This window comes from Lithobates pipiens, unplaced genomic scaffold (genome assembly GCF_037356315.1).
Source record: "Lithobates pipiens isolate NorthernLeopardFrog02 unplaced genomic scaffold, aLitPip1_a1.2 Scaffold_10, whole genome shotgun sequence".
In the NCBI taxonomy this organism is placed as follows: Eukaryota; Metazoa; Chordata; class Amphibia; order Anura; family Ranidae; genus Lithobates; species Lithobates pipiens.
The window spans coordinates 81,121,042-81,135,460 of NW_027507686.1; positions in this window are offsets into that span (position 1 = coordinate 81,121,042).

Here is a 14,419-nt window from a genome sequence, read left to right on the forward strand (position 1 = left end):
AGGGTGTGGAGGAGGAGTATTTGATTCCTTCAAATTCAACCCATATATAATACCTCTTATCTTATTTTGAAATATCTAACCTTTTAAGGAATGCCAGATATGTGCTTTTTATAATATGTTCTTTACAGTATATATTTAGGTAATTTAATATTTGTGTTGAATGTATTTAAAACTTTATTTGGGTCCTGAAGCTAACCTGGGGGTTGTCCATCCAGGGTAGTAAATTAACTGGTTTGCTTTGATGTCCCCTTTCTAGCAGCATATTTACTTTTCATTTGCTGCACCATCATTCCAGTCAGGTGTGACAAAAGCCCATGGTAATTCCTGTGTGAGTCATTTTTTGGAGATTGTCCTTGTCACATGGGGGTGCAGACGTTGACTTGAGCAATTTAGGAGCTTACAATAGACTGCCATTCTATTTTTTGCTTTAGCTGTGGTCAATGACTCCCTCCTTCTTGATTCCTCATGGCTACTGTTGCTAGAAGGTTCAGGTTATGAAGCTGTTACTTGCGTTACCCTTTGACATTTAGGTGCCATTCAGACCTGTGAATTGTGGTAAACAGGGCTAATTTAGACAAAACTAGGTTTTTGGCAAAAAAGCAGGTGGGGACTTGGTATGCTCAAATAATATACAGCCATGGTTAAAAAGTTTTAGGATTATAAAAATTTATATTTGTATCAAAGTCTTCTGCTTCAGTGTTTTTAGATCTTTTTGTCAGAGGTTACTATGTTATACTGAAGTATAATTACAAGCATTTCAAAAGTGTAAAAGGCTTTTATTGACAATTACATTAAGTTTATGCAAAGAATCACAATTTGCAGTGTTGACTCGTCTTTCTCAGGACCTCTGCAATTCGCCCTGGCATGCTGTCAATCAACTTCTGGGCCACATCCTGACTGATGGCAGCACATTCTTGCATAATCAATGCTTAGAGTTTGTCAGAATTTGTGTGTGTGTGTGTGTGTGTGTGGGGGGGGGGGGGGTTCCACCCTCCTCTTGAGGATTGACCACAAGTCCTCAATGGGATTAAGGTCTGGGGAGTTTCCTAGCCATGGACCCAAAATGTTGATGTTTTGTTCCCCAAGCCACTTAGTTCTCACTTTTGTCTTATGGCAAGGTGCTTCATCATGCTGGAAAAGGCATTGTTCATTACCAAACTGTTCTTGGATGCTTGAGAGAAGTTGCTTGGAGGATGTTTTTGCACCATTCTTTATTCATGCTATGTTCTTAGGCTGAGAAGCAACCCCACACATGAATGGTCTCAGGATGCTTTACTGTTGCCACGACACAGGACTCATCTTTTCTTCTCCTGGCAAGGTTTTTTTCAGATTCCCCCAACAATCGGAAAGAGGATTCATCAGAATGAGAAAATTACTTTACCCCAGTCCTCAGCAGTCTGATACCTGTAACTTTTTCAGAATATTAGTCTTTCCCTGATGTTTTTCTTGAAGAGAATTGGCTTCTTTGCTGCCCTTCTTGACACCAGGCCATCCTCCAAAAATCTTTGCCTCACTGTGCATGCAGATGCACTCACACCTGCCTGCTACCATTCCTGAGCAAGCTCTGCACTGGTGGTGCCCCGATCCCGCAGCTGACTCAACTGTAAGTGACGGTCCTGGTGCTTGATGGACTTTCTTGGGCACCCTGAAGATTTCTTCACAGATGCAGTGTAAATGTTTTTTATGGGATTAGAATAATTTTCATGACAAAGAGGGACTTTTCACAATTAATTGCAATTCATCTGATCACTCTTCATAACATTCTGGAGTATATGCAAATTGCCATCATAAAAACTAAGGCAGCAGACTTTGTGAAAATGAATACTTGTGTCATTCTCAAAACGTTTCGCCATGGCTGTACTGATAACACAATGCCTTTTTATAAGTAAAAAAAAAAAAAAACAACAGCTACAAATGCAGGTTGTAAGATTATTTCTGGAACATTTATTTAGTTAGAATAGTAAATAAGTTGAACTAAAAATAAATAAATAAATAGAAAAGTTAGTACTTTGATTTTCTGCACTCTAAGGCCGCGTACACACGCGCGGACTGTTCGCCCAACTTTGTCCGTCCAACAGTTTCGGCAAACAGTCCGCTCAAACTTAGCATGGACGGACATGGCCACACACGACGGACGAACAGTTTGCTGAAACCGTGCGCGATGACGTGAACGGCACGTACGACGGGACGAAAAATACGACGTCCTATACACTGCAATGCAACCTTCCGACGTGGAAATCCTTTCTGAGCATGCGCGAGACTTAGTTGGCCGAACAAGCCTACACACGAGCGAACAGTTTTTCGGAATTTCCGTAAGACCTTGTTCGGCCAACTGTCCGCTGAAACTGTCCGCTGAAGCCCCACACACGAGCGGACTGTCCGCCCAAACACTGTTCAGCGGACAAGGTTGGGCGAACAGTCCGCGCGTGTGTACGCGGCCTTAGCCAACATATGCTAAATGTAAGTGCTCCAGTTAAGCTGCATAGTCTTTTCTGAAATTACAGATATATCAGTCAGTCATCAATTTTAAATGATCTACTGTACCAAGGGGAACAGTCTTTATAAAAAGAGGATTACATTTCAAACTTAAACAAAGTATGTAAAACACAGGAGGGGATAAAGCACTCTAGAGGTGTGCATGAGGGAAAATATGTTTTGTTTCATTTTCATTCATTAAGTAAATTATTTTGTTTCATCATAATTGTTACAATGTTAGAATGATTCATTTTCACATATCTGCTCACTTTGTCCTTTGAATGGAATTATCAAAGAGGGAGATAGATGCTTTAACCAATCCCCCGTTTACCCTTTCTATTCTCCTCCACCCCCCTCACCTTCCCTCCTTGCCCCTCCAACCCTAAGTATCCCGCCCCATCTCTTCCCTCCTTTTAGTCCTCATCTTCTTTACTCTTACTTTTAGTGCGCTATACACTACTGTCTACATACTGTGGAGAGTCTTTTTATTATTAAATATTGTATAAAATAGCTTGTGATTTGACATCCACTGATAATTTTGATGACATTCTACATTATCTGTTTTGACCCATGTTCTCCTTATGCCTGCATATTTTGCACTGATAGTTGTATTATGTACATTTAGCTGTGTTGCTTAACTGCTACTCTGGAGAATATTTGCAGTGTTGGAGCTCTGTATTGTACTGCCGAATTCCTTGAATAAAAGAATAAAAAATAAATGAATGATTAATTTTCTGAATGATTCGTTATTTTTGGAGAGTATATATTTGTTGTTCTGAATCAATTCGTATTTTCAAAAGTTCTGTTATTTTTCTGATATTTTGGAAGATTGACTATATTAGTTTTAACATGTTTGGATGAAATACATTTTGGATCCATTCGTTATGGTATGATGATTCGGGGATTCTGATAAATACTCGCCCCCATCCAACCTAAACACAATAAGCAGAATGGCGTGGAATGACGACAAACATTTACCCTTACAAATCTCCATATGCAAAGTTTAAAAATTTCTACAAGTTACCAGCTTTGAGTTACAGAGGAGGTCTAGGGCTAGAATGCTTGCTCCTGCTCCAACAACCGTAGCAATACCTCACATGTATACACCGTTTTCATATGTGGGCGCTACTCATGTATGCGTTCACTTCTGCACACAAGCTCATTGGTACGGGGAGCTTTAAAAAAAGAAATGTGTTTTTTTATTTATTTTACTTTACATTTTTTGTTTTGACACAGTCCTTTTAAAAAAAATGGGTCACTTTAATTCCTATTATAAGGAATGTAAACATCCCTTGTAATAGAAAAAAAATTACAGGACCTTTTAAATATGAGTTACAGAGGAGGTCTAGGGCTAGAATGCTTGCTCCTGCTCCAACAACCGTAGCAATACCTCACATGTATACACCGTTTTCATATGTGGGCGCTACTCATGTATGCGTTCACTTCTGCACACAAGCTCATTGGTACGGGGAGCTTTAAAAAAAGAAATGTGTTTTTTTATTTATTTTACTTTACATTTTTTGTTTTGACACAGTCCTTTTAAAAAAAATGGGTCACCTTAATTCCTATTATAAGGAATGTAAACATCCCTTGTAATAGAAAAAAAATTACAGGACCTCTTAAATATGACATCTGGGGTCAAAAAGACAAGATTAATTGGCAGACTTCGAGACTTCCAGCAAAACGCCACATCTGCATGTGTAGGAATGCTGTCTCCTATGGCATGTCTTTCACAGTTCCAAACACAAAGTTTAACAGTTCCTTCACTTTCACCACAATCACTCCTTGTAGTTTAGTACGCTGAGCTCCCGGTCTCTCATTAGACCCACTGATTCACTGCCACTGAATCCCTTGAGCTCCTCCAATTTTCATGGTGGTATCTTCCTCAAGCGTCACCCCTGCTTCTCTGCTGGGTCCCTAGCTTGGCACTCTAGATACTTCTCAAGCTTCACCCTCGCTGGCCTGCTCTGTCCCTGGCTTGACACGCAAGGCTGCTCTGCAAGCATCACCTCTGCTGGCTGGGTCCCACTGTGGTCCCTGGTAATAAGGGGGAATCGTCCCTTACTGGCCACAGCTTCCCCTCTACCTCCGACCACAACAGGTTCCCTGGCCGACAGAACCACCACTTTGGGTTGGACTGCAAGCCGCGGTCCCAACCCCACGCTGCTCTCTTGCTTCTGGATAGGCCCTCACACAGCCTAGCAGCCAGATGTGCCAGGGATAGGCCCAATCTCCAGCCTAGCAGCCCGGGCAACACAACACACGTCCACCCAGACAGCCATTCTGGTGGCACAGAACACAGATCACCTGACTCCTCCCAAATATATAGGATCTCCCAGCAGGCCAAGGGATTCAAGAAAACCCCTGCCCATTGGCTGAGATGCCCCATATACCCATAACCTGACATTGTGTTGCCCTTATCGTATCTAGTACCACCAAGTACCCGTCCACCTAGTGGTAGAAGAGAAAAGTGCAATAAGGCCAAACAGGGAGAAATCAATAGATCTCTAGCAAACAACTAGGATAACTACTCCTGGCAAGTAAATTTGTAAGGAGCAACCCTACTCCAGGGTGCTACACATCCATAATATATAATTGATGAGTGAGCGAATGGTGGTCATATTTTTAACATCAGAAAAACGGATGAGGGAACATAGACCCATGAAAAAAGGATGGTGTCATTTGGTAACTTTCAGCGTATCAAATTGTGTACCTCCAGATCCTCATTTAGCCCTTTTGGGGCAAGGCTACCAAGGGTATAAAAATCCAGAAACATTCATGTTTGCAGAGCATTTGGTATCTCCTCCCTTTGTCAAGTTCATTGGAGATGGCTTCGATACCAAATACTTCCGTGCCCATTGGGTCTGCTCCATGTTTACCCTTAAAGTGACGTGGGACAGAATACTTGTCCCTTTCATTCAGAATACTGCACTTATGCTTGCCTGTCCGAACTCTCAGTGGATGGGTGGTACGACCAACATAAAGCTGGCCACATGGACCCAGGATCCCATATATGACAAAGGGGTGCCACAATTGAACTGTTTGATCAAATTAGACCGACCATCAGTTCCCAGAACCTCTTGTTTGCGACGCCACATGAAACAAAATGTACCAAAGTTCCTGACTCCACATCTAAATTTACTCTTTCGATCAAAAAAAGGAAAACCATACATTTGATTTACTTTTGAATTATGTTTTGGGTTTAGAAATTTTGCTGGGGGCAACTAGACTCCTCAGATCATGAGGTTTTCTGTAGTTGAAATCGAGCCTGTCGGGAATCAAATTCCCAAGGACAGTTCCCTTTTTGAGGATATCCCAATTCTTTTTTAGGATCCGCTGCATGTGCTAGGCCCTATTGCTGTATCTAGGGGAATCATATATTATGTCACTGTTGGTGTTTTTGATGGTATTTGTAATCTCATATTGAAGCAAATTTTTATTATTTGCCTCCTCTATATGAGAATTACAGTATCCTTTGTCTTTAAACTTTCTTTTTAAGGTGTCACCTTGTTTGAAGATGTCTTAAGGTGCAAGTGCATTTCAGCCTACAACATTGCCCAAGGGCACACTTTTGATCCAACGTGGGTGATTATTACTGTTGGCGTGTAAATAAGAATTGCCGAATTGCCAGCAATGGGCTTAAAATTAGTTTTGGAAACGATGGTGTTCTGATCTCAACTCTGGATCCAAGAAAATTAGACTATTACTCTCTAAAACATGGGTGAAACAAATACCATGCTGGTTGTTCTGACATTGATGGAGGAACCCTTCAAGTTGCTTATCTGTATCATCCCAAATGAGGATATCTTCAATGTACCTCGCATATAGGACCAGGTTCGCACCATAAGGATTATGTGACCAGATGTTAAATTGTTCCCAATACCCCATATAGAGGTTGGTGTAGCTAGGTGTGTACCTGAATCCCATAGCGGTCCCTTGCATTTGCCCATAATGTTTACCCAAACATAAAAATTTTTATGGGTTAAGGCAGATTCAATGGCGTCATATAAAAACCAAATTTGTTGATGGTGGAACAATGGATAGAAAGTGTCCTTAACATAAGGAAGGTTCTGGACAATAAGTAAAAAAAGGTATCTCTGCGTCAGCCAATTGCAGTGGATATTGCTGCATGCACTGAAAGGGGTTATTTAAACCCAAAAAAGAAAAGGAATTATTGAATGTAATAGTGCTGCACTATAGGAGAGTGGGGGGGGGGGGGTAATGGGGTTGGAGGGGAGGGAGGGGTATAGAAGTGAGAAATGAGGCTATATTAATACAAGGCAAAGGAATATATATAAATTATATGCCGTGGCTACAGTGTTGTAGAAGATAAAAATCGCAATTTGTTTGTATATGAAAAAAACTCCTTGTAGTACGAGAATACTCAAATAAATTAATATCAAATATATATAAATAATATTGTAAAGTATCTGATTCTAGTAAATCGTGAAAACACAATCCATAAAAATTCATAAAAAACTCAAAATAAATGTCCTTGTAAGCCACTGCAGGAAATATAAGGTGCAAAATTATAGTGATCCAAAATAACGCATATAAAGTGCAAGTGACAATAAATGTCAGTTTTTTATCCCCTGATGAAGTCACGTGATATGTATCCCGGTCACCCAAAAGCCTGAAGGCTTCTGCATGTCTGATGATAATCTCATTGTTGTCTTTTACACTTTCTGTAGGGTCATATAATGCATTGACTTTAGTTCAGTCTTTCGTCCTATTATCTTTGGTACACAGATCTTTAAACTCCCCAAATACAACCTCATAGAAGGTAGGGATGTGATTACCTTTGACTCAATGAGGATGGAAAGTGGAGAACTTGGAGAAAGAATATTAGTAGAGGAATTAAAATTATCGTTCTCATCGTGTGATGGCCCTCTGAGTAACGTTGGTTTTATCTTTGAGGGCATAATACCTCTTAACTGTAAGATTCCAATTGAACCTATTTAGATCCACAAATAATTTTGGGGGTTTGGGTGGTGCAAAGTTCAATCCTTTATTTAATAGATATAATTTAGCTTTGTTGAATACCAAGCTGGAGAGATTATAGGTCTTAAAAGTGTTGGGGGCAGATGGCCCGACAGAAGACCGGGCCACCGCTAGTAAAAGAGCTGGAAGAAGAAAGCGGAGGCCCGGCAAGAAGAACTGAAGAGGGGGACAAGACCCCAGAAGAGGGGGACAAGACCCCCGAAGTCGGAAGAAGAGGCGGCGGCGACAGAAGACCGGGCCACCGCTAGTAAAAAGAGCTGGAAGAAGAAAGCGGAGGCCCGGCAAGAAGAACCGAAGAGGGGGACAAGACCCCAGAAGAGGGGGACAAGACCCCCGAAGTCGGAAGAAGAGGCGGCGGCGACAGAAGACCGGGCCACCGCTAGTAAAAAGAGCTGGAAGAAGAAAGCAGATGCCCAGCAAGAAGAACCGAAGAGGGGGACAAGACCCCCGAAGTCAGAAGAATACCCCTGGACGGCGGCAGCGATGAAGAAGAAAGCCGGGCTCCGCCGCTAGTAAAATAGCTAGCAGAAGATAGCAGAGGAGTCCGGTGAGAAGACCGCCCAAGACGGAAGACCACCAGAGCTGTGCAATAAATTATTTTAAAAACATGTGTAGTGTTTTTATCTTTACACTTTTTTCACCAGGTGAATGGGTAGGGGTACATGGTACCCCAATACTCATTCACATAGGGTGGGGGTGGTATCTGGGGGCCCCCTTATTAAAAGGGGATCCCGGATTCCGATAAGCCCCCCACCCGCAGACCCCGACAACCAACGCCCAGGGTTGTTGGGAAGAGGCCCTTGTCCTCATGAACATGGGGACAAGGTGCTTTGGGTGGAGGGGCCGCATGGGCCCCCCCTTCCCCAAGGCATCCCCCATGTTGAGGGCATGTGGCCTGGTACGGCTCAGGAGGGGGGCGCTCGTTCGTCCTCACCCCCTTTCCTGACCGGCCGGTCTGCGTGCTCGGATATGGGTCTGATATGGACTTTGGGGGGGACCCCTATGCCGTTTTTTCGGTGTAGGGCTTCCCCTTTAAGTCCATACCAGGTGACGGGGCTAGCGACGTGTCACTCTCGCCGATGGAGGCAGTGACATTGACCTCCTTCGCTAGTCCTGGCTACCCTGGAGCTGCGCTCAAAATGAACGGACTTATCTCCGTGTGTGGGCAAGTTCGTTCATTTCAAAAGTCCGGCGGACTAGCACACAGACACACCCACATGGACTGCCGAGTCCAGCAGACAATTTTGAGTCAAAACTTCTTTCTAAGTCTGCCGGACTTTTGAGAAAAAAAAGTCTGCCGGAGCCCACACACGGGCAGATTGTCCAAGTCTGCCGGATAGTCCGATCATGTGTACGTGGCATTAGCTCATCTTGTAAACTAGAAATCAACTCATCAATTCATTCAATGTTTAAATAGTCTTCTAAAAAAAAAATTGGTGCTACTCAGGCCTCTGGGAATTTTATGTACATCTAAATACTTTTGCAATAATAAAATATCGCACCATTGAATCATCTCTTTTTCAAGAGCATGTTTAAGCTTATAAAAAAATGAAACCATCTCACATCCAGATCTTTATCGGACGATACAGTGGAAATAGGAACAATGCCGCGTACACACGATCAAACAATCGGGTGGAAAAGTCCGGCAAACTCAAGTCCGCCGGACAATCCCCCCGTGTGTAGCCTCCGGCGGACTTTTTTTACCCGAAAGTACGGCGGACTTAGAAAGTATTTTTGCACTCCAATCCGGCCGTTGGTATGCCAGTCCGCCGTACTTTTGAAATGCGTGCAGAGAAAAGTCCGCTCATTTTGAGCGCGTCTCCAGGTAGACGGGGCCAGCGAAGGAGGCGTTGCTGGCCCTGTCACCTGGTATGGACTTAAAGGGGAACCCCAACGCCGAAAAAACCGGCGTGGGGGTCCCCCCAGGTCCACATCAGCACACTACCCGGCCGGCCAGGAAAGGGGGAGACGAACGAGCGGCCCCCCTCCTGAGCCGTACCAGGCCACGTGCCCTCAACATGGGGGGGTGCCTTCGGGAAGGGGGGACGCGCGGCCCCCCCACCCCAAAGCACCTTGTCCCCATGTTGATGAGGACAAGGGCCTCTTCCCGACAACCCTGGCCGTTGGTTGTCGGGGTCTGCGGGCGGGGGGGGCTTATCGGAATCCGGAAAGCCTTCCCCAAGGTGGACTTAGTCCGGCAGATATAGTCTGGCGGACGGCCTGCCGGACTCTGCAGCGGAGGTCCGCCGGACTTTTGAAATGAACGGACTTGCCCACACATGGAGAAAAGTCCATTCATTTTGAACGTGGCTCCAGGTAGACGGGACTAGTGCAGGAAGTCAATGTCGCTGCCTCCATCGGCGAGATTTACACTGTGCTGGCCCCGGCACCTCCTGAGTCATACCAGGCCACGTGCCCTCAACATGGGGGGTGCTTTGGGGAAGGGGGGCCCCCACCCCAAAGCATCTTGTCCCCATGTTGATGAGGACAAGGGCCTCTTCCCGACAATCGTGGCCATCAGTTGTCGGGGTCTGCGGGCGGGGGCTTATCGGAATCCAGGAGAATCCTTTAGTAAGGGGGCCATATACCGGCCCCCCACCCTATGTGAATGAGTATGGGGTATGTACCCCTACACATTCACCTGGTGAAAAAAGTGTAAATAAAAAAACACAGCACAAGTTTTTAAAATAATTTATTAGACAGCTCTGGGGGTCTTCTTCCGTCTTGGACGGTCTTCTCACCGGACTCCTCCGCTATCTTCTGCTCTTTTGCTAGCTCTTTTACTAGCAGAGGAGCCCGGCCGGCGGAGGTCTTCTTCTGACTTCAGGGTCTTGTCCTGCTCTTCGGTTCTTCTTGCCGGGCCTCCGCTATCTTCTTATAGCTCTTTTACTAGTGTTGGCCTGGTCTTCTGCCGCTGCCGCCACCGCCGCTTTCTTCTCTTCTTCTTCTTCTTCCTTTCGATGTTGACACGATGCTCTCTCTGGCCGCAATGGCAGGGAAGCGTTGTGCGGCGACTTATATAGGGACAAGGGGCGGGGTCGCCTGGTGATGTCACGTGGTGACCCTGCCCCTTTTGATGTCACAGTACCGGAGGATGTTGGGACTGTGACATCATAAGGGGCGGGGTCACCATGTGACATCACCCGGTGACCCCGTCCCTTGTCCCTATATAAGTCGCCTCACAACGTGTCCCTGCCATTGCAGCCAGAGAGAGAGTTGTGTCAACATCGGAAGGAAGGAGAAGAAGAGAAGTAGGCGGCGGCAGCAGAAGACCGGGCCAACACTAGTAAAAGAGCTATAAGAAGATAGCAGAGGCCCGGCAAGAAGAACCCAAGAGCGGGACAAGACCCCAAAGTCGGAAGAAGACCCCCGGACGGCCGCGACGATGAAGAAGAAAGCCGGGCTCCTCCGCTAGTAAAAGAGCTAGCAAAAGAGCAGAGGAGGGGGGTGCTCACTCATACCCACCCCCTTTCCTGACAGGCCGGACTGCGTGCTTGGCTAAGGGTCTGCTATGGACTTTTCGGGGACCCCCACGCAGTTTTTTCGGCATAAGGGTTCCCCTTTAAATCTATACCAGGTGACGGGGCCAGCGAGGTGTTAACCCAGGTGTTAATCTGACATTGACTTCCTGCGCTAGTCGCATCTACCTGGAGTCACGTTCAAAATGAATGGATTTTACTCCGTGTGTGGGCAAGTCCATTCATTTCAAAAGTCCGGCAGACTAGCACACAGACAGGCGGATTGCCCACCAGACTACCGTGTCCGGCGGACAATTTTGAGTCAAAACTTCTTTCTAAGTCTGCCGGACTTTTGGGAAGAAAAAGATGCCGGAGCCCACACACAGGCGGATTGTCCAGCGGACTTTGGCCCGCCGGATAGTCCGATCGTGTGTACGTGGCATAAAGGTCAACAATGAGATTATCATCAGACAGGCAGATAGGAGCATCTACCTGGAGTCACGTTCAAAATGAATGGATTTTACTCCGTGTGTGGGCAAGTCCATTCATTTCAAAAGTCCGGCAGACTAGCACACAGACAGGCGGATTGCCCACCAGACTACCGTGTCCGGCGGACAATTTTGAGTCAAAACTTCTTTCTAAGTCTGCCGGACTTTTGGGAAGAAAAAGATGCCGGAGCCCACACACAGGCGGATTGTCCAGCGGACTTTGGCCCGCCGGATAGTCCGATCGTGTGTACGTGGCATAAAGGTCAACAATGAGATTATCATCAGACAGGCAGATAGGAGGAGGATTGGTTATCCAGGATAGGAATACATATCATGCAAAAGCCTTCAGGCTTTTGGGTGGCCGGGATACGTATGAAACACTCCCTGGCGACCCAGGCACACAATATCAGATGAAACCCAAAGTGCTATTGGATTTGACTTTGGGATATGGAGTACTAAACAACGATGAATTTCATTTCTTATACAAAAAAAAAATGACAAGTCACTCCATACTTCTACCATATCCCCAAAAATCCATAAGGATGAAAAGAATCCCCCCGTATAGTGGGTATGGAGAGCCTCACAAGTAATCTAGACTGCTACATTGACCCTTTTTTTTTTACAGGATATTTTCCAGAACCTTCCTTCTTATGTTAAGGACTCTGGCCATATGTTGGAGATTATGTCCAACTATACATAGCAAAAACAATATAGATGTCTCTCTTTAGAGGTAACATCTCTCTACACGTCCATTAAACATGAGTTTGGACTAGCAGCCATAAAACATGCAAGAATCAATTGTTCCACCATCAACAAATTCAGCTTTTATATGACAGCATTGAATTTTCCTTAACCCATAAGAATTTTCAAGTTTGGGTAGACACTATAGGCAAATACAGAGGACCGCTATGGCCAATTTTGGACAGAAGTCAATTAACATACTTGCATGTCTTTGGAGTGTGGGAGGAAACCGGAGTACCTGGAGGAAACCCATGCAGGCACAGGGAGAACATGCAAACTCCAGGCAGGTAGTGTTGTGGTTGGGATTCGAACCAGTGACCCTTTTTACTGCTAGGCGGGAGTGCTATCCACCACACCACTGTGCTGCCCCAGCTTTGCACCTAGCAACAACAACCTCTTTATGGGGTATTGGGAACAATTTAACATCTGGTCACATAACCCGTATAGTGTGAACCTGGTCTTATATGCAAGTTACATTGATGATATCATCATCATTTGGGATGATACAAATGAGCAACTTGAAGGGTTCCACTATCATTGTCAGAAACAACCAGTATGGTATTCGTTTCACCAATGTTTTAGACAGTAATAGTCAAATGTTCTTGATCTAGTGTTGAGGTCAGAACATGATGGCTCCATCGTTTCTAAAACTAATTTAAAGCCCAGAACTGGCAATTCTTATTTACACGCCAACAGTAATAATCAACCACTTTGGATCAAAAATGTAATTTTGTAGGTTGAAACACACTTGCACCTTAAGACAGGACTTCAAACAAGGTAAAAAGTCTTAAAAAGAATATTTAAAGACAAATGATATGGAGTTAAGAACTGAGATACATGTTTTTTGTGGCGACTCAAACAAGAGGTTCTGGGAAGTGATGATCGGTCTAATTTGATCAAAAAGTTCAATTGTGGCACCCTTTTTTCATATATGGGATCCTATCTCCATGTGGCCAGCTTTATGTTGGTCGTACCACCTGTTCACTCAGGGTTCGGATTGGCGAACATAAGTGCAGTATAATGAAAGGGACAAGTAATCTGTCTCATGTATTTGTTATCGAAGCCATCTCCGATGAACTTGACAGAGCGAGGAGATACCAAATGCTCTACAAATGTGAAAGTTTCTGGATTTTTACCCTTGGTAGCCTTGCCCCGAAAGGGCTCAATGAGAATCTGGAGGTACACAATTTGATACACTGTAAGTTACCAAATGACACCATCCTGTTTGCGCCCCCTTCATGGGTCTATCTTCCCTCACTCTCTTTTCTGATATTATAAATATATATGTATATATATATATATATATATATATATATATATATATATATTTATATATGTATATATATATATATATATATATATATATATATATATATATATATATATATATATATATATATATGCTCATAAGTTTACAAACCCTGGCAGAATTTATGATTTCTTGGCCATTTTTCAGAGAATATGCATGATAACACAAACTTTTTTCACTCATGAATCTGGAGGCTCAGGAGGCAGAGTCTAGCTCAATGAACATGTCCCACTGGTATTGGGGGGAGCCCGGATTACGTTTAAAAATACCCCCAGAGGAGGTGCTCAGGCAAAGATTGCAGTGAAAATGGCGCCAGTCTCCTCAGCCACAGGCACAATCACCTCAGCACACAGGATAAAGACACAGCGGTCATAACAAATCTGATACTGAATTATTTCTGTCACAGAAATCTTCACATGAATTAACTGCATCCCCAAGCCTTATGAAACAATTTGAGAGGATGCTGAGCAAAGCATTAAAAAAAAAATAACCAGTAATCTGACTAAAGAAATCAGAGAATTGGGAAATTGCACAGCTGCACTGGAAATTAAAAAGTTGAAGAAATAAAAAACTCAACACTGAATACTTGAATGAAATAGATCTTCTTAAAGAAAAAAACATTACACTACAAAATCAACTGGAAGATTATGAGAACCGCGCAAGAAGGTCCAATTTGCGATTCCGAAGCGTTCCTGAATCGATCACTGACTTATCTGCCACAATAACAGCATTATGCCAAGAATTGCAACCAGGAGTACAGATTGAAAGGCTGGAAATGGACAGGGTGCACAGAGCTCTCACGCCTAAAAAAGCAGATGGACACCCACATGACATCATAGCAAAGTTCCATTTTTATCGCACAAAGAAACAACTCTTAATTGCAGCCAGAGAGAAAGACAACCTAACCTTCCAGGGTCACAATTTTCAGATTTTCGCTGATCTCTTTT